General features: G+C 43.8%; 1 protein-coding gene across 7 annotated transcripts in view; it reads left to right on the forward strand.

Moving 5' to 3' along the window:
* Positions 1 to 25859, forward strand: part of LOC119975416 (inactive N-acetylated-alpha-linked acidic dipeptidase-like protein 2) — a 1151524-nt gene that overhangs the window by 297761 nt on the left and 827904 nt on the right. For 2 of the 7 annotated variants that reach the window (XM_038815043.1, XM_038815041.1), the window contains one exon: positions 19021 to 19197. The exons of 4 other annotated variants lie outside the window; for them this stretch is intronic. The gene's annotated coding sequence lies outside the window, so the exon portion shown is untranslated. Of the gene's footprint in view, positions 1 to 827; positions 982 to 19020; positions 19198 to 25859 lie in introns of those variants that run through there. One more of the 7 variants, XM_038815045.1, reaches the window with a different exon arrangement.

A 25859-nucleotide genomic window follows, 5' to 3' on the forward strand; every position in this document is an offset into this window, starting at 1 on the left:
GGCTGCACTACTTAACTACACCTGATTATATTCCGTGCATGTACATTTTATGATTTAAAGGGATATTCCAAAATGTGCATGCCAAACAAATTATTCTTCGACCTGTATCTGTGGCACTTGTTTGTGTGAAATCTGGTTTGAGTGATTTATAAAAGTAAGCCAAAATATTTTGCTCTTGACAATGAACCTAGTTCTGGTTTATAATTCCAGTAGGTTGCCCAGTTAGTAATGGCATATGCCATTCAACTCTGAAGACCATGATGTTTATAAACAACATGTTTTCTCTCTCTGTGAATGCGGCCAGACCGGTTGAGTTTCCCCAGAATTCTCTGGTTTTGATTCAGATTCCAGCATCCACAGTATTTTGAGTAAACAGGGCTGGTTTAGCTCTCTCAGCTAAATCGCTGGTTTTTAAAGCAGACCAAGCAGGCAAGCAGCACGGTTCGATTCTCGTACCAGCCTCCCCGGACAGGTGCCGGAATGTGGCGACTAGGGGCTTTTCACAGTAACTTCATTGAAGCCTACTCGGGACAATAAGCGATTTTCATTTTATTTTGCTTTTATTTATATGTAATAAACCGTCATTTCTTCTTCAGCCAATGCATATAATTTCGATTTTAATACATATAGCGTTTCCCATTGCTATATTTGCAAAGCTCCTTGTTTATCTGTGTTTATTTAACAGCCACTCCATCAGCGATTATATAGTTTGTGTTGAGTACTGACGCACATACATAAATATACACCCCTTTATTCACACAACGAATAGGTAAAGGAAACTGACTTGGATTAGGCCTTGCATTTCTGAATGTCAGTGAGAGAGGGTATTAGGTAAGATCAACACTGCAGGAGCTGAATATCCCTTCTTCGGCCAAGCTGGTCTTAAACCAATCACATTCTAATGTTTATGAGAAGTGATTTTCTGTCAATCATTGCTGCTGCTCAAAGTGCCTGAACTAACTCTCCAACCTGAACATTTAGGTAAGTGACTTTTTTGTTGGTCTATTGTTTAAATATTGTTTTTATCAACAACAAAGCACCTTTAACTATGCAAACTGGTGCTTGATTAATTTGAGTTCAATTTGTACAAACTTAATAGCAAAACTGCACTACTATTGCTAATAGTGGAAAGAATGATGTTTGTTTGAGAATGATATGGGTATCAGCTGGTCACATTTTCACAGCCATGTCTGTTCTTGTTATGAACTGTTCACACAGTTTATTTTTGAAAAAACTTATTGATGTACCTTTCTTTTTAACACTGACACTTTGAATTTTAGCTCTTCGTCTACAATTCCTACTTTAAATAAAAAATGTAGTTTAACACTAATACGTGACATTAGTAAAAGTGATTCTTTCATCTATTGATAAAGCCTGAGAGTACTGAAAGCATTTTATGATTTGTGTGATTTCCCTCTCGGAGGATTCATATTTAAACAGTTTCAAGTTTTAAAATAATTTGTCAAAGGAGATGAAGCATGTAGAATTATATTCTCAAACATAAATTTAATAATCAAAAGCTATAACACAAGGTGCTGAAATGAAAAATAACTTGCCTTTGAACAATGATGTATTGAAACTAGGTGAACTCTGAAGAATATCAAGTCCATCTTCCACCTAAAAGTTATTTACAAGACCGTTGTTGTTTATTAGACAATTCTGTTCCTGTCAAATTCTCTGCATCAGAAATTGGAAGGAAACATAGGACTCAGTATCTAAGATAGTCGAACCTGACAGGATTAAATGAACCTTAAACGTTTTGCAATAATATTGGACTGTTGTAATTTTGCATTAAAACTAGTTCTTAAAATGATTGTTTTGGGAAATGGGTGGCACGATGGGTTTCACCTTGCAGTTCTGGAACCCTGCTTTAAATGTGGCCCGGTCAGAAAGGTTGAAAACCTTTTTGTGGCTGCTCGTTTCCGTGTGAAATATGTTTGTTCAGGCTCAATTCCGTTTCAGTGGGCCTGTGTTTACAATCAAGCTACTGTCATTTAGGCGGCCTAATGCTGGTTGATTTGGAAAATATCAGTTGCCACACTGGTGCAGTTTGGCTGCTGCCTGAAGTTGGATTTTGAGTTTAAGGAGCGTTCTTTTACGTATAATTGTCCTGATTAATATTTGCAATTGTGGAAATACTCAACAGGTCTGGCAGCATTCATGGAGAGAAAAACAGTGGCCGGGATTCTCCTTCCTTTCATGCCAGCATGGTTCTCCGGGCCTGGGTGAGCGCCAAATTCTCCTTCCTTGCTGGCAATGGTAGCATGGTGTACCTGGATTGGAGAATCCCAGTCAGAGATTCAGAGATAACATTTCAGGTTGATGATCTTTCACGATGATTGGTACAAAATTATTTTTTAAATTTCAGCTTTCCGGCATGTGTAGTATTTTACTTTTGTATCAGTGGTCAATGTTTTACTGGTGCATCGATGCTTCATTTGACTTGCTCTGATGTAACTTGAACTGTGTGCCTGGAAATATTTTGGCAACTGCTTTCGTGGCACTCATTTTCACTACTAATGACTGATTAAAGGACAGAAAACAGAAAGTAGGATTAAACAGGTAATTTACGCATTGGCTGGCTGTTACCCGTGGCTGTCACAAGGATTTGTATTGGGGCATCAGCTCAATTAATGTGGAGGTGCATTAAGTGATTTAGGAAGGCAAGATCATGGTATGACATTTATGACAGTGGCTTGGAATATAAGAGTAGAGAGCTTTGGTGACACCATCAAATGATATGCAGCTTTGGTCTCTGCACCTAAGGTAAGATGTATTTGCTTTCAGTGGAATGCAAGAAAGGTCACCAGTTTGATTCCTGGAATGAAAGGGTTGTCCTTTGCAGAGAGATTTAATAGATGTTCATAGAATTTACAGCGCAGAAGGAGACCATCGAATCTGCATCGGCCCTTGGAAAGAGCACCCTACCCAAGCCCACACTCTATCCCTGTAACCCAGTTAACCCACCCAACCTTGTTGGACACTAAGGGCAATTTAGCATGACCAATCCATCTAACCTGCACGTTTTTGGACTGCGGGAGGTAACCGGAACACCGGAGGAAACCCACGCAAACACGGGGAGTACGTGCAGACTCTGCACAGACAGTGACCCAAACCAGTAATCGAACCTGGGACCCTGGAGCTGTGAAGCAACTGTGCTAACAGCTATGCTACAGGATATTTAGGAACGTCAGGAAACTAAGAAAAGGTGGAGGAATGGCTTTTTTAGTTAATGATGGTATTGGCACTACAGAGAGGGAGGACATATATTTAGGAAACCAGGATGTGGAAACAGTGCGGGTAGAGATGAGAAATGTTAAAGGTAAGAAGAGGTCATTGTGTCCAGGGCCCCGAAAAGTATCCACATGGTAGGGTGGAGCACAAAAGAATAAATAATTGGAGCTTGTCAGAAGGGTAGGTTAAGAGAGTGGAAAATGATTTGGTAAATGTGGGACAATGTGAAATTGTTCATTTTGGCAGGAAAAAAAAGTGTATTATCGAATTAGTGAGAGATTGCAGGGGTCTGAGATGCAGAGGGATCTGGGTGACCTAGTGCATGAATTAAAAAAGGTAGGTAAATCAAGTAATTAGGAAAGCTAATAGAATATTCTAATTTATTGTGAGGGGAATTGAATACAAATAATAATAATAATAATCGCTTATTGTCACAAGTAGGCTTCATTTAAGTTACTATGAAAAGCCCCCAGTCGCCACATTCTATAGTCACCATAATATCTGAGCCCAAGATTAGCTTCCAACAAACATCTGCACCATCAATAAGATTTCCCATTTCACCCTTCATAACATTGTTTGACTGCACTCTGCTTTAACTGCTGCTGAAACCCTCATCCATGCCTATGCTAGCTCTGGATTTTACTATTCTACTGCACTCCTGCCCTGTTTCCACATTTTGCCTTTACCGCCAAAGTAAGGAGCTTATGCTTCAGTTCTACAGGGCACTAGTAAGATCACATTTGGAGTACTGTGTACAGTATTGGTCACCTTATTTAAGGAAAAATATAAATGCATTGGTAGCAGTTCAGAGAAAGTTGACGAGACTAATACCGGGAATGGTTGGGCTGTCTTGTGAGGGAGGACTAGACAGGCTAGGTTTGCATCTGCTGGAACTTAGAAGAGTAAGAGCCGACTGAATTGCCAGGGTGGGTGTGGAGTGGATATTTCCTCTTGTGGGACAATCGAGAACTGTTTAAAAATAAAGGGTCACCCATTTAAAACTGAGATGAAGCAAACTTTTTTCACAGGAAGGTTTGTGAGTCTTTGGAATACTCTTTCTGAAAAGGTTGTGGAAGCAGAGTCTTTGAATATTTTTAAGGCAGAGGTGGATATCCTGTGTAAGCAAGAGGATGATAGGTCATCAGGAATAAGCAGAGTGCAAATTTGAGGTTATTGGCCGATCAACTATGATTTTATTCAATGGCAGTGTAGGCGCGAGGGGCTGACTGGCCTACCACTGCTCCTTGTCCATATGTTTAGATAAAGTCAACAGCATTTGAGAATCTCATCACACATGGCTTCTGTTTGATTAAAGGTGGCATGTACCAGTCAGTTTTGTGCAATTCTGCGTAAGGCCAGTTGTTTCCCTTGTTGAATTCTGGCATCAGAAAGAGGATCACTGGAATGGCAGCTTGCATGAAGGCTCCGAATCGTCAAGGGCAAGTCAGTGGTACAGATCGGTGGAGATGGGGGGGGGGATGTGTAGAGTGGGATCAGGGGCATGGTGTGTGGAAGAGGGATCCAAGGAAGAACAGAAGATTGGGTCAGAAGCATGGAGGATTAAAATGGGAAGGGCTTGGTGTCCTGTGTGTGGCGGTGGAGTGGGGTCCCCTGGTGGGTTGGGGGTGGGGGAAAGATGGGAATTAGGAGTCCTTCGAGCTTGCTCCGCCATTCAATTATGTCATGGGCTGATCTCTTCCTGGTCTCACATCCACCTCCCATATCCCATTAACCCATTTTTTTACAAATCAGAAATAGATCTACCTTCTTCTTGAAATCATTTAATGACTCCGATTCCACCGCACTATGGGGCAGCGATTCCACAAATTCACTACCCTCTGCGATAAATAGTTCCTCCTCATCTAAGTTCTAAATATGCCGCCACTCAACCGATATCTGTGACCTCTCGTTCTAGATTGCCCTACATGGGGGAATGTTTAGTCTATGTTTACTTTATCAATCCCTTTTAGTGTCTTATATACCTCGATCAGATCCCTTCTCATCCTTCCTTCTAAACTTTTGCAATTGAAGTCCAAACTATTTAATCTCTCCTCATATGTCAACCCTTTCATCCCTGGAATTCTGGTGAATCTCCTCTCAACTGCCTCCAATGCCACCAGATCCTTCCTCAGATAAGGAAACCAAAACTGGTCACCATACTCCAGATTTGACCTCACCAACACCGTATACCATTATACCACTTTAATACTCCAGTCCTTTTGCAATAAACGCTAACATTCTATTTGCCTTTGTAATTATATGCTTTACCTTCATACCGATTTTCTGTGATTCATGAACAAAGACGTCCAGATCCCTCTGCCCTGACCCATTTTGAATCTGCTTTCCATTTAGATAATTTGCCTTCCTCTTTTTCGGCCAAAATGGATAACCTCACACTTATCTACGCCATCTGCCAAATGGTGGTCCCATCTCCTAGCTGATCTATATCCGTCTGTAAAATCTGTATCTCCTTTTCACTCTTTACTTTACCAGTTATTTTGGTATCATCCACAAATTTTGCTATGCTACACTCTGTCTCTACATACAGATCATTATAAATATTATGAACAGTTGAGATCTGAGGACTAAACTCTGCAGCACCCTGCTAGTTACAGTTCGCCAGCCAGTGAGGGACCCATTTATCTTGACCCACTGCTTTCTGTTGGTCAGTCAATCCTGATTCCGATCTAATGCTGTACACCCATCGTCTGCAATCTCACGTTCTGGATCAGTCTTTCATGCAGCACCTTGTCAAACACCTTCTGGAAGTCTAGATATCCCACATCCACAGGTTCCCCATTATTCAGCTTGCTGGTTACGTGCTCAAAGAACTCAAGCGAGATTGTCAAGCATGACTTACCCTTCGGAAAACCACGCTGACAATGGTGGATTGAGGTTTGTTTTTCAGTCATCTCCTTAATGATTGATTCCAGCAAATTCCCCACCACAGAGGTCAAGCTAACCAGTCTACCTTTTGCCTCTCTCCCTTTTTGAATAGGCACGTCACATTAGTGTAGATCCAATCCACAGGGAGCCTTCCAGAATCCAGGAAATTCTGAAATATCAGGAAGTGGGAGGGAGAGAATGCATCCACTATCTCTGCAGCACTTTCCTTAATATCCATCAGGCCCGGAGACTAATCTGCCTTTAATCCCATTAGTTAATTCAATACTGTCTCCTGAGTGATGTTTATTGCACCAAGTTCCTCTGCGTTAACTGTAGTCTTTGAAATTTTTAAATTATCTTCTACTGTGAAGATCGAGGCAAAATATTACCTCCGCCATCTCTTGTGTTCTCCGTTATTACCTCACCAGTATCGTCCTCTAAAGAGCCAAAATTTGCTTTAGCTATTCTCTTCCTCTTTATATCCTTATAGAAGCTTTTGGTATCACTGTTTGTTTTCTACCAGTTTCCTTTCATAGTTCATCATAGCTCCATTGATTTTATTTTTAGTAGCCTTTCACTGAACCTTAAAGTCCTGTCCATCCTCCAGCTAATCACTAGCTTTTGCAGTATGGTACGCCCTATGTTTTGCCTTTGTCTTCCTTGACTTCCATGTTTAGCCGTGGAACGTTTTTCTGCCTTTCACAATTCCTCTTCCTCTCAGGAATATACTTTAATTATGAGGTATTTAATATCTCTCTGAACATCTGCCATTGTTCCTGAACTGTTCTATCCTCGATTATTTGTGCCCAGTCTACTTGGGCCAAACTCTTTCCCAGGCTTGTATAATTACCTCTACCCATGCTAAAAAATCTAGTATGAAACTCGGATTTGTCTCGATGAATCTGAATTTTAAATCCCAGCATGCTGTGATCACTCCTTCTAAGAGGATCCTTAACAACAAAACATTTTATCAACCCTTCTTCATTACATAATACTAAATTAAAAATAGTCTTCTCCTTGGTTGGCTCCATAACATAAACAATCTCTCATGCACTCTTTGAAATCTCCCTCAAGGTTACCCTTGCCATTTTGATTAACCCAGTCAATATGCATACTAAAATCATCCATGATTACCGTTGTGCCCTTCTCACAAGCCCTCATTATTTCTTGGTTAATACAATGCTCCACTTAGGAAGTATTGCCTCGAAATCACTCCTAACATGGAGTTTTTCCCTTGTTTTTTATTTCAACCCAGATCAATTCAACATTTTGGCACTTAGTGTCAATAACATTTCTTATGACATCTGCTTTGATGTCATCTTTAACCAATAAAGTAACTCCACCTCCTGTTCCATCCTGTCTATCCTTTCGGAATACTGAGTACCCTTGGACATTCAACTCCGAGTCCCGGTCCTCCTACAACCATGTTCCAGTAATCCCCACCAAATAACACCCATTTGTCTCTATTGTCAGCTCATTATAAATACCTTATTATGAATACAGCATGCATGTGGGTACAAGGTTTTTAAATATGTCATACAGATTTGTCTCTCCCTTGCAGGATTTTTTTGTGCACTATACTTTTCACACATTCTGACCTCCTTTATTAATCTCTGATAACATGCAGCCTCATCCCCAACGTTCACTCCCTCAGTCACCTTACATTTTGATGTTTAACGTTTCGTTTCCCCTCCATTGTCGTTAGACTTGCCCTGCCTGTTCATCCTATTAACTTCTACCTTCTCCTTACATGTTGACTTGCTGCTTTGGTTCCCATGAACCATTATACTTCTTGTAGTTTTACACTCACCCCCCCCCCCCCCCTCCCATTTGCTAGATTAAAGTCCTTGTGATCATCCTATTCATTCTTTCCGTGAGAACACTAGACCCAGATCGGTTCAGTTGGAGACCGTCCCAACAGTGCAGATCCCTCCTGTTCCAAATCTTTTTTTATAATTTAGAGTAACCAATTCATTTTTTCCAATTGAGGGGTGATTTAGCATGGCCAATCCACCTACCCTGCATATCTTTGGGTTGTGGGGGCAAAACCCACGCAAACATGGGGAGAATGTGCAAACTCCAGACAGACAGCGACCCAGAGCCAGGATTAAACCTGGGACCTTGGCACCGTGAGGCTGCAGGGCAAACCCACTGCGCCACCGTGCTGCCCCTCCTGTTCCAATACCGATGTCAGTGGAACCCCTCTTTCCCTCACCACTCCTTTAGCCATGTGGTGAATGTATTATGGCAGCCATTGACCACTGTATTGCATTGTACTATGTTGTTGCCCTTGTGGGCTCCATTTATGGACCATTGTATTGTATTACACCGCATTGTATCATGTTGGTGCCCTTGTGGGCTCCGCCTCTGGCTCCACCCCCTCTCAGTGCAGAGCAGTCGCAGGCAGGCACAGTTCGAGCTGATTAAAGCCACAGTTCACTTCAACTCTTCGTCTCGTGTGAATTGATGGCCGCATCAAGCCACATGTGTACTTCCCTAATTTCCTCATCCCTATGCCAATTTGCACGTGTCTCGGGTAATAATCCAGAGGTTATAACCCTTGAGGATCTGTTCTTTAATTTTGTTCCGAGTGCCTGATAATTCTCCAACAAGTCCTCTTTCCTAGTCTTGCCTACCTCATCCTCCTGACAGTTCTTTTCCTCAACCACACAGGGAGCAAGTACCTCATACCTGTTGGACAAGGTCAACAGCTCAGGCTCTTCCATTTCTGAATTCAGGATCCCTCTACCTGCCTCGCTTGCAATCACACCCTGCTGTCCCTGACCACTGGCTGAATTTGAGGTACTGGTCACAGCTCCAGGGTCCCAGGTTCGATTCCCGGCTGGGTCACTGTCTGTGCGGAGTCTGCACGTCCTCCCCGTGTGTGCGTGGGTTTCCTCCAGGTGCTCCGGTTTCCTCCCACAGTCCAAAGATGTGCGGGTTAGGTGGATTGGCCATGCTAAATTGCCCGTAGTGTCCTAAAAAAAGTAAGGTTAAGGGGGGGGGGTTGTTGGGTTACGGGTATAGGGTGGATACGTGGGTTTGAGTAGGGTGATCATTGCTCGGCACAACATCGAGGGCTGAATGGCCTGTTCTGTGCTGTACTGTTCTTTGTTCTATGTTCTATGGTGTGACCGCCTCTAGAAACAAAGTGTCCAGGTAACTCTCCCCCTCCCTGATGTGCCGCAGTGTCTGAAGCTCAGACTGCAGCTCATCAATTCTGAGCTTGAATTCCTCGAGCAACAAACAGTTGCTGCAGATGTGGTCACTGTAGCTCGCAATGGGATCTGCCAGCTCCCATACCATGCAGCTGCAGTACATTGCCTGCTCAGCCATCTCGACTTAATTAGTTGTTTTTCTTCTCAAATTTAGCACATATTCCCTACCAGCCAATCAGGTCACAGCTTTCTGGTGCCCTTGGTTTTTTAGTTTTTTTCAGCTTTAGTGGAATCCCCGATACTTACTGCCCTAATGCTCCGCCCTCTGAGACTGCTCCCTGGAGACTAGGCCGCGAATCCATGAGGTAAGTTACTTTACATACTCACTGCTCCGCTCTCCAAAACTGCTTCCTGGAGACCATGGAGGGCACAGTAAGGGTAAGAAAATGAGAGGCCTAAAGGACAGTCATTACTATTCAAATGTGTGATCCTCTCAGGATTTTGGCCGGCAGAGTCCTTCTAGGGCTTTGAGTTCAACAACCGTTCAATAATCCCCACTGAGAGTGATCTTGGACAGTGTCCCTTACAAAGCAGGGAAGGGATTGTGGCCAGCAGAGCTGGCAAATTCAAGGGATTGGGGCGCACAGAACTCTCACGTTCAGCCATGTCACACTGGCTGACGAGAATGAAGAATAACACACACTATTGTTTCTTCCACAATAAAGGAAACGTCCCCAACTTCCTTATTAGCCATCAATCGGTGGCAACCATGTGGTGTGTGTCTTGTTATGCTCTTGGGTAGCATAAGCTGCTTCCTTGATGTTCACTCTGACAAAGGAAGGTTCAGACATGGAAATAATTTCAACACGTTTATTAAACTATTTACAATTCTCCTACTCGGATTCACCTCTACTGTTAATCCTTCTATAGCTACTCAAACTGACGAACCAGTCTGCTGCAATCCACGTGGTTGGTGTGATGTTGAATCAACCCTGTGTCTGTACTCACTGAGTGTCTCCACTGGAAAGAGGAAGATTATGTGTGCTGTGTCCTTTATATATGGGTTGGTGTAGTGTCACCTCTGTGTGTATCGTGAATGCCCATTGGTCGTGTCCTATCTTACTGACTTATTGGTTGAGTGTCTGTGTGTCATGTCTCTGGTGCTCCCTCTAGTGTCTAGCTAGTCTACGTGTACTTACATTAGCCCTTTGTGTATCTACAGTGATGCATATCACCACATCCCCCCTTTTTTGTTACATATTTTCTGTACACTGTTAAAGAAAATTGAACAGAAAAACAGGTAGATAAGCGATGCTCTGTACAAGTTATGATAAGTCATTAAACAATAAGTCCAACTCATGTGTGTGAGTCCAAAACCCATCAATTATCATGGTCGAATGTCTTTCTTGTTGGGTTGATGAGTTGGTGATTTTGATGGTAGCATATCCTTGTGAACGCCATCAGTGTCCCTGTGGATAAGGAACCAAGAAGTGGTCAAATCATTTTGGTGTCTGATTTGGAGTCTTTTTTTTCTTCCGATGCTTGTGATAGTGATGTTGGATGGCATCTGACGGACCTTTGGACCTTTTCCTCCCGTTTTTTTTGAAATTTTATTGGATAACTCGGTGAAGAGTGAGACAGTAGGGAGAAATCCACCTCTGGTGTATGGGGAATTGGACCAGAATGGCCATGTGAGAGACAAAGTTCTACAAGGAAGATGCGAGCAGAGCTGGCAACGCGGGAAAACATGGCGGAGAAGCAGGGCCACGGGGAGATGGCACAGTGGTCGACGGAGCAGCTGGTGAAGTTTTTTGAAGATTGCTTCGCCAAGCTTAAGAAGGACACGCTGGACCCGATCAAGGCTTCGATTGATCAGGTGGTGCAGAATCAAGAAATCCACGGACGTGCGATCCAGGAGGTGGAGAAAAAGGTGTCCGAGCACGAGAAATACATAACCGTGCTGGAGACCAAGGTGGAGATGACGAATGACTGCCAGAAAAGAATGCAGGAGAAGCTGGAGGACCTGGAGAACAGGTCCAGGAGACAGAACCTGAGAATTGTCAGTCTCCCTGAAGGCAGTGAGGGATCGGATGCAAGGGGCTATGTGACGAATATACTGGAGACGTTGATGAGAGCTGAGGTGTTCCCTCAGCCCCTGGAAGGGGATAGAGCGCACAGAGCCCTTGCGGAGAAGCCCTGAGCAAACGAGCCGCTGAGGGCGATGGTGGTACGTTTGCACTGAATCCTGGACAAGGAACCCGTTCTGCGGTGGGCCAAGAAAGAATGGAGCAGCAGGTGGGAGAATTGTGAGCTGCGCATTTATCAAGACCTGGGTGCGGATTTGGCCAAGTGGTGAGCTGGTTTTCATTGGGCAAAAACGGCCCTCTTTGAGAAAGGGGTGAAGTTCGGGATGTTGTACCAAGCCTGTCTGTGAGTCACATATGAGGAATGGGTGTTTGGGGGGGAGGGGGGGGGGGTGTCTTCTAGGGACTGGAAAGGGATGGTTCGGGGGGGGGGGGGGTGGAGCACCGGGTCTCGCTTTACGTAGGTTACCTGCTCTTGTATATTTCAGGCCCGTTGGAGGGGATAGGGGGGGTTATGCGGATACTCGGGAAGTTGGTAATTTTTCAGGGTGTAAATTGAACATGGGGAAAAGCGGGATGTTCGCGATCCAGGCAAGAGAGCAGGAGAAGAGACTGGGAGAGCTGCTGGTTAGAATGGTAGGAAGGAGCTTACGGTATCTGGAAATCCAGGTGGCCCGGGAATGGGAGGCACTGCACAAGTTAAACTTATCCCAGCTCGAAGAACAAATGAAGGAGGACTTTAAAGAGATGGGACATGCTCCCGCTATCACTGGCAGGGAGAGTACAGACTGTGAAAATGACGATCCCCCAGATTTCTGTTTGTCTTTCAGTGCCTCCCCATCTTCATCCCGAGGGCCTTTTTCAAGGGCTCGGTGTGGGCGAATAAAACTCCACGAGTGAAGAAAGTGCTGCTGGAGCGCAGTCAGGGGGAGGGGGAGTTGACGCTGCCGAACATTCGCAATTACTACTGGGCGGCTAATATAGCCATGATTAGGAAGTGGATAGTAAGGGAGGGGTCGGTGTGGGAGTGGATGGAGGCTGCGTCATGTAAGGACACAAGTTTGGGAACACTGATAACAGCACCTCTTCCGTTCTCACCGGCCTGATACTCCACAAGTCTGGTGGTGGTGGTGGCTCTGAGAATCTGGGGGCAGTGGAGGAGATATAAGAGAGTAGAGGGAGCATCGGTTTGGACCCCGATTTGTAATAATCATCGGTTTGTACCGGGTAGGCTGGATGGTTCCGGAGATGGCAAAGGGCAGTAATTAGGAGGATGGGGGATCTATTTATAGACGGAGCTTCCCCAGCTTGAAAGTCTTGGAGGATAAATTTGAATTGCCAACAGGGAACGGGTTTAGGTATCTGCATGTACGAGATTTTTTGAGAAGGCAGATTCCGGCCTTCCCGCTGCTGCCGCCACGGCGGATACAGGACAGAGTAGCCTCCAGTACCTCGGCGGGAGAGGGGAAGGTGTCAGATATTTACCAGGAACTCCAGTGGAGGAGCTTAAGGGCAAGTGGGAAGATGAGCTAGGAGGAGAGATAGACATGAGTCTGTGGACGGATGCCCTCAGCAGGGTTAATACATCCTCATCATGTGCCAGGCTGAGCCTGATACAATTCAAGGTAGTGGAAGCTTTCAAGCTGGGGAAGCTCCGTCTATAAATAGATCCCTCATCCTCCTAATTACTGCCCTTTGCCATCTCCGGAACCATCCAGCCTACAGTATCTAGGGAATACTGCCCCCAGATTCTCAGAGCCACCACCACCACCAGACTTGTGGAGTATCAGGCCGGCGAGAACGGAAGAGGTGCCGTTATCAGTGTTCCCAAACTTGTGTCCTTACATGACGCCGCCTCCATCCACTCCCACACCGACCCCTCCCCCACTACCCACTTCCTAATCATGGCTATATAATTCACCGGGCACACATGACGGGGTAGAGGGCAGGAGTGTGAGGTGCGCTGGAAGCCCAGCAAATCATGTCCACATGTTTTGGGCATGCCCGAAGCTTAGAGGGTTTTGGCAGGGTTTCACTAAGGCAATGTCCATGGTACTAAAACCACGGGTAGTGCAGAGTCCGGAGGTGGGGATCTTTGTCGTGTCGGAAGAGCCAGGAGTTCAGAGGGCGAAAGAGGCCGACATCTTGGCATTTGCCTCCCTGGTAGCCCGGAGACGGATCTTGTTAATGTGGAGGGACTCAAAGCCCCCGAATGTAGAGACCTGGGTTAGTGACATGGCTGGGTTTCTCAGTCTCGAGAAAATAAAGTTCGCCTTAAGAGGGTCAGTGGTTGGGTTCACCCGGAGGTGGCAGCCGTTCGTCGTCTTTCTCGCGGGAAAATTAAGATATCTGCAGAAGCAGAATTCCAAAGTTGGGGGGGGGGGGGGGGGGGGGGGGGGGGGGGGGAGGGGGGAGAGAAATTGCTGGATTTTTGTTTTATGGTTAGGGTGTGTGAAGATTATGATGGGGGTGGAAATGGTTATTGTACCATTTTTATGTCACTGTTATTGTTAGTATAAAATCTTGCAGATACCCTAATAAAAATATATATTTTTTAAAAAAGCATTTTTCACAATCTTGCACGATAGTACTTTCATTGATCTTGGGTTGGGGGCAGTGGGAGTGAATCTTAAACCCAAAAATGCGCAGGTCTGCTTTGGGTGGGAGGTTCAAAATCGGAATCCCAATTTGCTCACTTTGTTACAGTCACATTTGGTGTTATAACTGGATGGCAAGATCCTGGAGTGGAGGCCTGGTTCAATATACCATACCTTCTACTTTTTGGTTTAGAAAATAAAGAGGAACAAAGTCACAGGACAGCAAATTAGTTTTAACCACACGAAAAACACATTTAGTGAATATGAAAAGTTGGATTATGATATAATACTCCTTTATTCCCCCCCCAACTTAAAATATGTGTGTTTTGTGAACCTAACATTAATTCAAAAATATGTTTTGAGCTACAATGGTCTCAGTAATATAAAGTCCTTTTAAACTCACTAGAGTTGGCTGTGGCCAAATAATGAAATGAAATGAAAATCGCTTATTGTCACAAGTAGGCTTCAAATGAAGTTACTGTGAAAAGTCCCTAGTCGCCACCTTCCGGCGCCTGTTTGGGAGGCTGGTACGGGAATTGAACCGTGCTGGTGGCCTGCCTTGGTGTGCGTTAAAAGCCAGCTATTTAGCCCTGTGCTAAACCAGCCCCTGTCGCCATACACTTTCCATTCTGAACCCAAGTGAATGTCTGTGGATTGCTCCTCACAATCCCCAGATGATTGTCACATGAGAGTGACAAACTCTACTTGTCCAAAAAAAAGCTTCTTTCACAACAATGCTTTTCATCAGCGGTTTGCATTCCAAAATCCAGTTCAGGTTTTCTGAATTAATCTTTCAAACATTCTTTCTGCTCCACTTTTAACAAAGAATTCGGCATCCAGATTTCACAACTCCCCTGTCCCGCCCCTTTCAGGATTTCTTTGTCTTGATTGTTGCACAAACCGTTGACAATTGCTTTAACTATCGATTTCCAGATTACATGCTGGATCCAGGAGTGACTTTCTGCTTAGTGTATCATCTGCAGCACTCAATGTCCCACGGCCAGATTATTTTTACCACTCCCATGCCCCACTCTGGTGATGGGGCTCTAGACTTACTGGTCCTGTGCTCCCTGCTCTCATCTTGTCCACCCTTCCACACACTACTGGGCTCTCCAATCTGGGCAGATCAACAAGTTAAATTTCTGATCCAGCACCTTCCGCCTCACCCACCCACATTATCCCAAAGTACCGAACAAGCGATGAAGTAATTTTAAGTTGCAGGCATTGCTACAATGAATGGGAATGCAGCAATCAAATTGTATCCACCAAAGTCCCAGCAAGAAAGATTAGATAAGAATGACTAGATAATCCATTTGTTCAGTGGTGTTAAGTGATCAATATTGATCTGAACATCAAGATGGCTCCCTGCGTTTTTTTTTCACAAAGGTGCAGAACAGCTTTGTGATGACATCTCATCTGAAAGATGGCATCGCTGTCACTGCAGTACTCCCTCAGTTCTCTTTAAGTGTAAGGATAGATTATGTTCTCGTGTCTTTGGAGTGGGACTGGATGACACAACTTCTGATTTGACAGTAAGAGTGCAAACACTATCGTGGATTTGTTACGTACACAGAGGAGTCATTACGTTGATCAACTGTTTATTAGTAATTAACAATAGATATAAAGTAATTTGAGATTCTCGGTCCTCTTTTGCTGATGCATGTAGTAATTGTGCAGTATTTTGTTTCTGAGAGTGACTAAGAATACAGTGGGAAAGAAATGTTGTCACACGAGTATATGATTAAAGGAATAGTTCATCCCCAGTAGATGGAATATTTTCTTCTCTGAAATCAATTGTAAACTTAATCGGTGTCACCTTTTTCTTGGTGCTCAAGTGTAATTGAAGGGATTATGCATTTTGTGTAAATAAGCTGATGATGGCGACAGTTTGACAACTGAACTGCTTTAAAATTTGAGAATGAAAGCCTTCCAGCCCTCTTCCTCCACCATCAAAACCAGCCTCCCACCCACCACCAAAAAGAAAATGAATGCTCTGTAACATTGTGAGTACAAAGCAGGACATCTGTCACATCTCTTGCAAATATTACTGGTTCAAATTACATTTTAAAAAAAATTGACAAAAAACATTGACTTCCAAACAATGAGTGAGATTCTCCGTTTGGGAGACTGACTGTTCTCCTGCCGGAGGAGAATCGCTACCAATTTACTCCCCCTGCGAGTGCTAATCAGGACGCAATTCTGAATCCCTTTCCATGCAAATCTATGCACGGTGAGGAATATGAGGGATTTGGCCACCAATTTAAGTGGGTGGCCCAATAGCGATGGCCCGCATGGCCAGTCTCCCCCCCCCCCCCCCCCCCCCCACCCCCCCCCAACCTTGTACTGCAAAGCAGCCCTGCACCTCCAAATTGCCTGGGTGTAACCCCCCCCCAGACCCCATGGATATGGAGACCTTTTCCTCCTCCCCCCCCCCCCCCCCAACCTTGTACTGCAAAGCAGCCCCACACCTCCAAATTGCCTGGGTGTAACCCCCCCCCCCCAGACCCCATGGATATGGAGACCTTTTCCTCCTCCACCCCCCCCCCCCCCCCCCCCCCCCCCCCCCGCCACCCTCCTGTCTGGAACATAGAGAGCAACACAGATAGAAGACGCTCCACATGTCCATTCCTGGAAGGAGAACAGTTGTTAGCTGTGTTTCAACACCACAGATCCATTAGCTGCAAGCCATTAATTAACTTCCAGTGGTGGGTAGTGACCGACAGCTTCCACAAAACAGATGCAGCCTTGATTCATTCAGTGCTGAAACCCCAATGTTGACATACATCAAAGAGTTGTAAGTGCATTCCAGTCCTTGAGTTCTTGGAATACACAATAATTGGAATACTTTTTCCTGGGGTGATTTTAGTCAGGGGGTCCCTTGGGGGTGGGGGGGGGGGGTGGGGCAGTCTCCCTAGTCATGTGGACCCTGGGGAGGGATGTGCTAATTCGTGGGGTCCCTGAAGGGAGATTCCCTATTCAGGCCTTGAGGGGGGTTCTCCCTATTCAGGCATTTCCTGGGGTGGGGGGATGTTCTCCCTATTCAGGCATTCCCTAGGGGGGCAGTCTCCTTATTCAGGGATTCCCTGGGGGGGTCTCCATATTCAGGGGGTCCCTTGGGGGGGTTCTCCATTTTGGGGGTCTCTTGGGGGGGGAGACTGTGGGGGGGCTCTGGTAGAGCAGGGATGGGCTCTGGTAGAGGAGAATGACGGAGAACGAGAGATCAGGCTGTCGGGCCCACTAAATGGATGCAAATGGGTCATTTTCATTTCATTAGGAACTATGTACATTCATTTACATCCTCCCCCTGGCGCACGGCTGTAAAACTCGATCCCGCCGTCAGCGGGGGGTCGGAGCATCAAAACGGATCGTCAATCCCAATTTGTGCACATCCCATCAGGAAACGTGCTCTCAGATGGAGATTTCACCCCAATATCTTTTCGGTACAGATAACATTAAGGTACAGCTATTCTTAAATTGAGTTTCTGTAAAGTGGTATTGGGAAAATATAATAATAATAATCACTTATTGTCACTAGTAGGCTTCAATGAAGTTACTGTGAAAAGCCCCTAGTCGCCACATTCCGGCGTCTGTTCGGGGAGGCCGGTACAACAATTGAATCCGCGCTGCTGGCCTTGTTCTGCATTACAAGTCAGCTGTTTAGCCCACTGTGTTAAACCAGCCTCTAAATATAGAACCTATAAAGGAGATATTCTAAAACAGGGCTCATCAAAATTCCATGGTGTATACTCGTACATCATAAAACTCAGCACACAAACACATAATGGCTTTGGTTTCTCAACACAGCCAACTCTCTCCATCAATACTTGTCACAGGATTTAATTAACCTTTTCTTTGCATCCTCATATCTGTTTGCCCCTTGCTGATTCAGGAATTGGTTCAATTCTCTTAATGCTTGAAATGAGTTCGTATTAACTATATGAAGGTGGCAGGCAGTTCCCTGAAAATAACTTCATTCATCTTTGAATCTTTGAATCGCCTTTGCTCTCCTGCCTTCTTCACCTTGATTAATCACTTGTGATTCCGTGGGTGCTGATTGCCCTTAGATACCATGTCCAATTGGCTGTTATTCACATAAGAGGCTTGATGCTGTGTTGACAGGCCAGAAATGTACAGGAGGCATAAAAGGAAGACTTGTGTTTATGTGGTGCCATCCACAGCCGCAGGATGCCCCAATGCGCTTTACAGCTAATGAAGCACTTTTGAACATTAACATCTGTTGTAGAAAGCACAGCAGGCAATTTGTGCACAACCAGCTCCCGCAAACAGCAATGTGGTAATGGCCAGGTAATCTGTATCTATGACTCTGACCAATGGACCAGGACTAGGGATAGCTCTCCTCTTCACGAGAGAGCAGATTAGTCCTTGGTTTTACATCTCATTTGAAAGATGGCGGGTGCGATTCTCCGCTGCCCACGATGGGTCGGACAATAGCGGGAGGGCCTTCCCGACATTTTTCCCGACCTCCCGCTATTCTCCCCCCCCCCCCCCCCCCCCCCCCACACGGCCACCCCACGACACGAATCGCTGCGCGCCGTTTTTTACGGTCGCTAAGCCCGCGATGCCGTGCTTCACGGGGCCGCGCTGCTAGCCCCGTCCGGGGGGGAGAATCGGGTCCCGGGAGGGGGCGCGGAGGCTGCCGTGAAACACGGCCAGTTTCACGGCAGCCTTTACGACTCTCCGCATTTGCGGAGAATCGCGCCCGGCATCTTTGACTGTGCAGTACCCCGTTAGTACTGGAAAACAACTTTGATTTTGTGCTGACACCCTGAAGTGGGAGTCATGCCAAATTCAATCCTGTTCTCATCTGGCATCCATACACTTCAAACAGGACATGATTTCATCTATAATGCAGACTTCTGGAGCCAAGTATCGTTACCTATTACAGCTAAATTACAGCTATTACGGCTAAAATGGGATCTGATCAGTATTTCCTGCATTTAAGCCTATTGATTTAGCAGGAAAGCAAATTTTTGTCTGCTTTGTGAATTCATTAGCTATATTCATAACATGTTTTCATTTTCCTTTTTCCTTTTCTCATAGGAATAGGTACACGTTCACTGGACTCTTAATAACTCTGAGGGAAACCTGTTGTGGATTCTCCGACTTTCCCCATATGAAGGAAGATAGAGTTGTACATCCAGTTTGTGTTTGATACTGTGTTGGGAAAAAGAGTAAACTTTGCTGCTGGAAACAGGACAAGGCATGTGTACAGACTGAGTGAGTGGGAAACACCAGATCAGATGTAGTTGCATTTACTCTGAAAAAGACTTTTGGATAGTGAGAGTCTAGAAGTTGTGGAAGTGCCAAGGAATAGGAATGTGCCTGAATTTCAGCACATAAGTAACCCCTTCTGGCTGTTCCATCATTCAATGAAATCAAGGCTGATCTATGACCTTCTCTATTCACCTGCTGTAGCCCCCATCCCTTAGATTCTAATTAAGCAAAACATATTATTGATCTCAGATTTAAAATTAACCAAGTATCTTGAATCAACTACCATTTGTGGAAGAGTTGCAAACGTTACTACCCTGTGCTTGCAGAAGCATTTCCTTGTGTTACTCCTGAAGGCTTGGGGCTAATGTTTAGGCCTTTTCCTCAACTCCCAGATTTGCCAATTCGTGGCCATGGCTTTTATCTTCCATGAGATTCCTATTTGTTGAAAACTTGTCAAATCATCTCAATCTTCTAGATTCCAGCCAAAATATTTAATTATGGATGTAGGTGTACAGGCATGCTCTCACCAATGCAACCTAGTGCAGAAAGTAATCACAAATGCTGATGAAATGTTGAGCTTTATTTCAAGAGATTTAATAGCAAGGAAGTTATGCTTCAGTTATTTAGAGCTTTGGTCATACCGCATATGAGGATATGGGAGCTTCAGGAAAGCTTATTATCCTTGAGAATACATTGTAGATTCCCAACATTACACCAAATTAGATTCTGAGAGCATTTCCATAAAAGTGGCTCATGTCCACTTGAATACGGAAGACTGAGAGATGATCTAATCAAATTAATTAAAATAGACAAGAGGGTAGTTAGGAATCAGGCGGCTCAACTTAAAATTAGGTTCAGGCCATTTGGGGGTGAAATCAGGAAGCATTTTCCCATTGGCATCAATGCAGCTATCCGTCACAATCTTCCTCCAGTTCATCTCCACATAGTTGTGAGCCTGCTTCTCCTGCAAACAGAAATTTAATTTCACTCGTCTCTCTGCTTGTCAGGCGACTGTGCTTTTTGCTATGAATACTGATGTCTGGACGTGACTGATGCTGGGTTTTCAACTTCATCTCTCATTTCATTGGTGCTTTCTGTGATCCCCAGGGCTACGTGCTTGATAGAATGAGGCCCACTTTGCAGAGCTCAACAAGTTTTGGAATTGAGGCCCTACAAGCATGTGATTGCTGACTTCCTATTTGACCTCCAGCCACACCTTTGTGACAAAGCTTGTTGATCTTTTCCTCCTGTCGAGTGGGAAAAGCACCTCCAGCTTGCCACCCAGTGGGTCACCTCCAGGGAGGCATCATTCAACCTGTGCACATTAAGCCTCACTTTCCCATCCATGTGTTTAATTCCCTCCAGAGCCCAACCTATTACTCTTCAGCTGCTTCATGCCTTTACATTTTTCTTCAAACAGTCTGTTCCTCTCACCTGGTGTACACTGAGTGGCTTGCGTATTGTTATGGACGCCTGGTCAGATCCCAACAGTGGCTAAGATACTGGACCAGAGCTACAATGTTGTTTTATTAAAAATTCTGTAAGACTGTGCGGAAAGATAGATTCACTCCAGCAGTGATTGCATAAGAAATAGGGCATGGTTATTTTTACAAACAAAACTTTATTGAAGCGAAAGAAAAACAATATTTAACTTTTAAACTTCAAACCCAGCAAGAACAGCTGACATGTATCTTTTCACGCATTAAACAGCATGTAAAATGGACATACAGCTCTCCACTTAGGCAAGCAACGTTGATACTTTCATTTACAGAACATATTCCTGTTCTAGAGTAGCTTCTTAAAAGAACAAAGAACAATACAGCACAAGAACAGGCTCTCCAAGCCTGCGCCGATCACGTGTCCTATCTAGACCAACCGCCTGATTTCTTCGATACCCCGTCTGTTCATGTGTCTATCCAGATAAATCTTAAAGGTCGCTAATGTATCTGCCTCAACCACCTCACTTGGCAGTGCATTCCAGGCCACCACCACCCTGTGTGGAAAAAGCTTCCCCCGCACATCTCCACTGAACCTTTCCTCCCCTCATCTTGAACTTGTGCCCCCTTGTAATTGTCACTTCCACCCTGGGAAAATGCCTCCAACTGTTCACCCTATCTATACCCCTAATAATTTTATAAACCTCTATCAGATCGTTCCTCAGCCTCCGTCTCTCTAGGGAGAATAATCTCAGTTTATTCAAACTCTCCTCATAGCTAATACCCTCCATGCTAGGCAGCATCCTGGTAAACTTTTTCTATACTCGCTCCAAAGCCTCTACGTCCTCTGGTAGTGCGACCCCATTTCAAAACCCCTTTGTGGCAGCTTTTTATGACCTCTCAAGGTGACTTTCCAAATTCATCTGCCCCCACTTGGTCGAACAAGATTCTTTTCTCTCTCGGAGCTCCATCCAGCCCATAAAACAATGATCCAGGCATGTTCAGACTTTAACTCATCAGCGCTATCTGGGCATTTGATGGCCTGCTCCTGCTACCGTTTACACAAAACAACAGGGCCGTGCTGTGAAAATGCAATTAACCTCCAATTTGTGGACAAAAGAGGCCATCAAACTCTGTAATGGGCTAATGACTGGTCAGACCAGAGTGTCCTGAAGGACAATAGATCTTGAGTGAATCAGCCCCGGCTGAACACAGGTCTATTGTATAACGAGTTTAAGTCTGATTGGGACAATGTAGCTCAGTTCAGCTGTGGGCGTATATCTCTGACTCAGTGCAAGCAGTTTTGCCCTCCATCTGTTAACCCCTAAATTGCCCAGTATATCTTCAACCCCATTTCCCGATATAATTCCCGAACATCTCCCTATGTAATGAATTGTGGAGAAAGATATGACTGCAATAACGAGTTGAAGTATTTTATGAATTCTTTCTGGATCTGTTTTAACATGCGTTGATCCTGTGGAGGAGATATAAATAGTAGGTGGTTGCTGGCTGGACATTTGACTTTGTAGCTTTAATTACCCTGTCATTTCTAGTTACTGCAAACAACATTTCTGGAAAGCTGTTTTATAGATGTTCGTCTTGCATGTTGGGTCCACGCATTTGATTAACGTTTCGTGAAAAATTTGATTTCAGATTTTTCAGATTTATCATGTTATGCTCAGTGCCATGTAGCTTCCACCAAGCAAAGTAAGGTTAACTATTTTTAATGCTACAATGCTGTTTGCCTAAATTTGATTAGTAACATTAGATGGTGCGGAGTGAGGGTCTACGTGCAGCTGCCACTGACTGAAGTAGATCTGACTACTGAACTAATCATTTCAAATGCTATATCATACTATTACAAAATGTGTGTTCTATATTCTTCAATACTGTAATTTTTATCTCGCTGAAGATAGGACCTTCAACTGGCAGGCCGATCTTAACATTCTTTCAAAGGAACACAACTCCTGCAGTAGTAAAGAAGTAATGCAAAATTTGATGGTATTTGGAAGCCAGGAGTGAAATTTGAAGACTCATTGGTCCAAATTTCCTGATCAGGATCGATGCTGAGCGCGATGACACTACCAGCAAAGATCTTTTAACTCAATCCTTTTATGATTTTTCAGCTGTGTCTTCTCATCCCCCCTGAAGTATCACGGGTTAGGTAGTCGGTTGTGGTACTCAGTTTAGTTACGCTGGCGAACCACTGACTTCGAACACTGCCTGTAAGTAAACGGATATGTCCTGCCTATCTGGCATTAGTCTCTGCCCAAAACTCAGAGACATTTGTAGAGGGTCCTGAGCAGAAGAGGATCAACCCATCAGAAGTTTAATCAGCTGGGAAATCTCTGTGTATTTGTGAATCAGGATTTCTGCAGGGTCCCGACATGCATCAAGTAGTTAGTCCACCCACTTTATGCCCTTTAATTTGAAACTCAGCTGAATATGCAGACACTGCTACAGGCTTGAGAGTCCTTGACTTTAATCTACAACCATTAGGAATTTGTGCACCTGGAAGGAAAAAAAAATATATCTTGAATCGTTTATCTTTACTGCCAATCCTCGAGTGGAGAAGGGATGGCTGTAGGCCCTTAAAAATGTATTTCTTCTGGCTATCAAATTGACACGCATCTGATGCTAATGTCCACTCTGTCTCATTGGAAATGTTATGTTTTGCCTGTGGCTGTGGTGAGTGCAGGCCCGTCATCTTCTCCCCACTTGTTCTGTTTGGGGGCAGCTCCAGAAATCCTAGAGCAATGCAAGGTTCACCTTTTCAGCTCCTTTGGAATTGAGTATTCCTCAGAAATATTAGAGGGGAACATTGACCATACTGTCTTTGCTTAAATCTTTCTCTGTGTATTGCATGTGATGCACATTAATGGCAATATTTGTGGCTCTTGGAGATTTTGTCCTGCCTTCCTGTTCCACCATCAGGTGGTGTGAATGAAATACCGCCACGAGTTCTGGTGAATTTATCCACATAAAAATTGAATAATGCAACGTCTGAATTAAGTGACATCAAATTAACAGTTGACTATAAATATTTTGAGCGTTAGTTGTAGTTATCGTTCCCACTCGGCTTTTTAAAAGGGAGTAACTGAAAAAATACCTTTTTATTTCTTTTGGAAAGAAAGTATAATTTATGATGAAACAGGTTGTAGCACATTGAGAGAATGAGATTGATCATCAATTACAAGTGGATAATGTGCAGTTTATCAATGTAATCTTAAACCTTTCTATGCAAATGAATGTTTATAGGTGTTTTTGCTTGTGTTTGAGCTTTCTCTGTTTCACTGGTGGGAGTGTGATGGCTAACAGGAAAGATTGTTCGGCTAGAAGTGGTATTGAGGTTTAGTTTGTCGGAAAAGTACACTTAGAGTCTATAAATTATATTTTAGTCATTTGCTGTCATCACTAATTTTGCATTTGGGCATGAAATATTGTAAAATGCTGCCCTTTTGTTTCTGGAGCTCCGTTTCAGCACTAAAGATATTAAAATGCCTGAAAGCAGCTATTTAATATTCTATAACTGGGGAGTTAATCTTCCTGGGTTATTTCGAAAACAGTTCATGTTGAGTAGTATTTTCCTATTTACCCATGTGGGCAGTATTTAAATGGCTCGAATGTATCAAAATTATTTTTTAACAACTCTGAACATTCAGTTTTCAGAATTCTTCCATGTGCTAATAGATTCTGCTAAATCTTTTTGTGTTGAGTTAATCAGAACACCCTCCGTTTATAAATGGTTCTTATTGAACTGGTCTGATTTCCATACAGTAGAATTGTGTGCAAGAATGCTTTCTGACATTGTTACATTACAGAGGTAACCTTAGTGCCCAGGTTCCTGGAGACAGCTGTGTGGGTGTATGTACTTTGAATAGTTCTGTGATCATATTAACCAGAGGTGTCACATAAAAAATAAGCAGAATGTGCCTCTGATGTCGCAATTAAAGAAATGAACATGAAACTCTGTTTCACAAGTAGGACAAAATTATTCTTGTTACTTTTGTGTAACTTACCAATATTTCATCTTGGGCGTTTGGAATTTCTCCTAAAAAGGCTACTCATAGTTATTATCAAAGAAGATGGACTTATTGGAAAAAAAATTTGCGGGCAATGTTTTTCCCCTCTAATGTTGAAAATATCATCATTGTTGGAAGTAGAGGGATGAATATTTACCCAAGTTCAATTTAATCTCTTACACCAGTAAATTGAACGAATTGGAGTGATGGAAATTTAGCATTTGTTGTGAAATAATATAACATTCTTAGTTTTAAGTTTTGTTATATTGTACATCTTATTTTGTACAGCGAAGGCTTCAAGAAATGATCTTGATTGACACTTTCAAAGAAAGTTTTGAAAAATACCAACGGTGCTTCTAATTTTAAATGTTAACCATGCTCAACAACTAACTTTACAATTACTGAAAATATAAACCTAGATAATTGAAATGATGGTGCCAATTATGTTACTATGTAGTGTTAATGTTGTCATGCTAGATTTTTCAGTTTCTAGTGCAAAATTTAATACATTCAGATTGCATTTGACTTTCAAGTTAATGTCAGTGATTACCTTCTTGTAATTTGTAATTGCATTATGATGCAAATACATGCATTGATTCCTTGTAAGTGGTTGACCAGTGGTCAGATATTCCAATGCGTTACTTATGTGCCAATGTATGAATGCTTCCTTGGGTGCAAATTTGAATTTCTTTGCTGATTGTCGGATGAAAATTTCAGGTAAAACCTGCTGCAATATATTTTGAAAAGTGACTGCAATGTAGAGGCAATAGTTTTTGTCGTTGGTCACACATTGGTAATCCCACTGCTGAGTGATTCGGGTTTGGTGCCTGGCTGCTATTTATTGAGGTATGCAATGAAGGGAACATAATTGTCCAATTATTCCAGGAATTCTACATTTCCACCAGATTGTTGCAACATTTGACCACAAATGTGGGCGGCACGGTGGCACAGTGGGTCGCACTGCTGCCTCATAGCGCCAGGGTCCCAGATTCAATTCAGGCCTCGGGTGTCTGTTTGTGTGGGGTTTGCACTTTCTCGCCGTGTCTGCGTGGGTATCCTCCGGGTGCTCCAGTTTCCTCCCACAGTCCAAAGATGCACAGGTTAGGTGGATTGACCATGCTAAATTGCCTCTTAGTATCCAAACGTTTAGGTGTGGTTACTGGGTTACGGGGATGGGGTGGAGGCATGGGTCGGGTGCTCTTTCTAA

Source organism: Scyliorhinus canicula, chromosome 13, assembly GCF_902713615.1.
Source record: "Scyliorhinus canicula chromosome 13, sScyCan1.1, whole genome shotgun sequence".
NCBI classification, from domain to species: domain Eukaryota; kingdom Metazoa; phylum Chordata; class Chondrichthyes; order Carcharhiniformes; family Scyliorhinidae; genus Scyliorhinus; species Scyliorhinus canicula.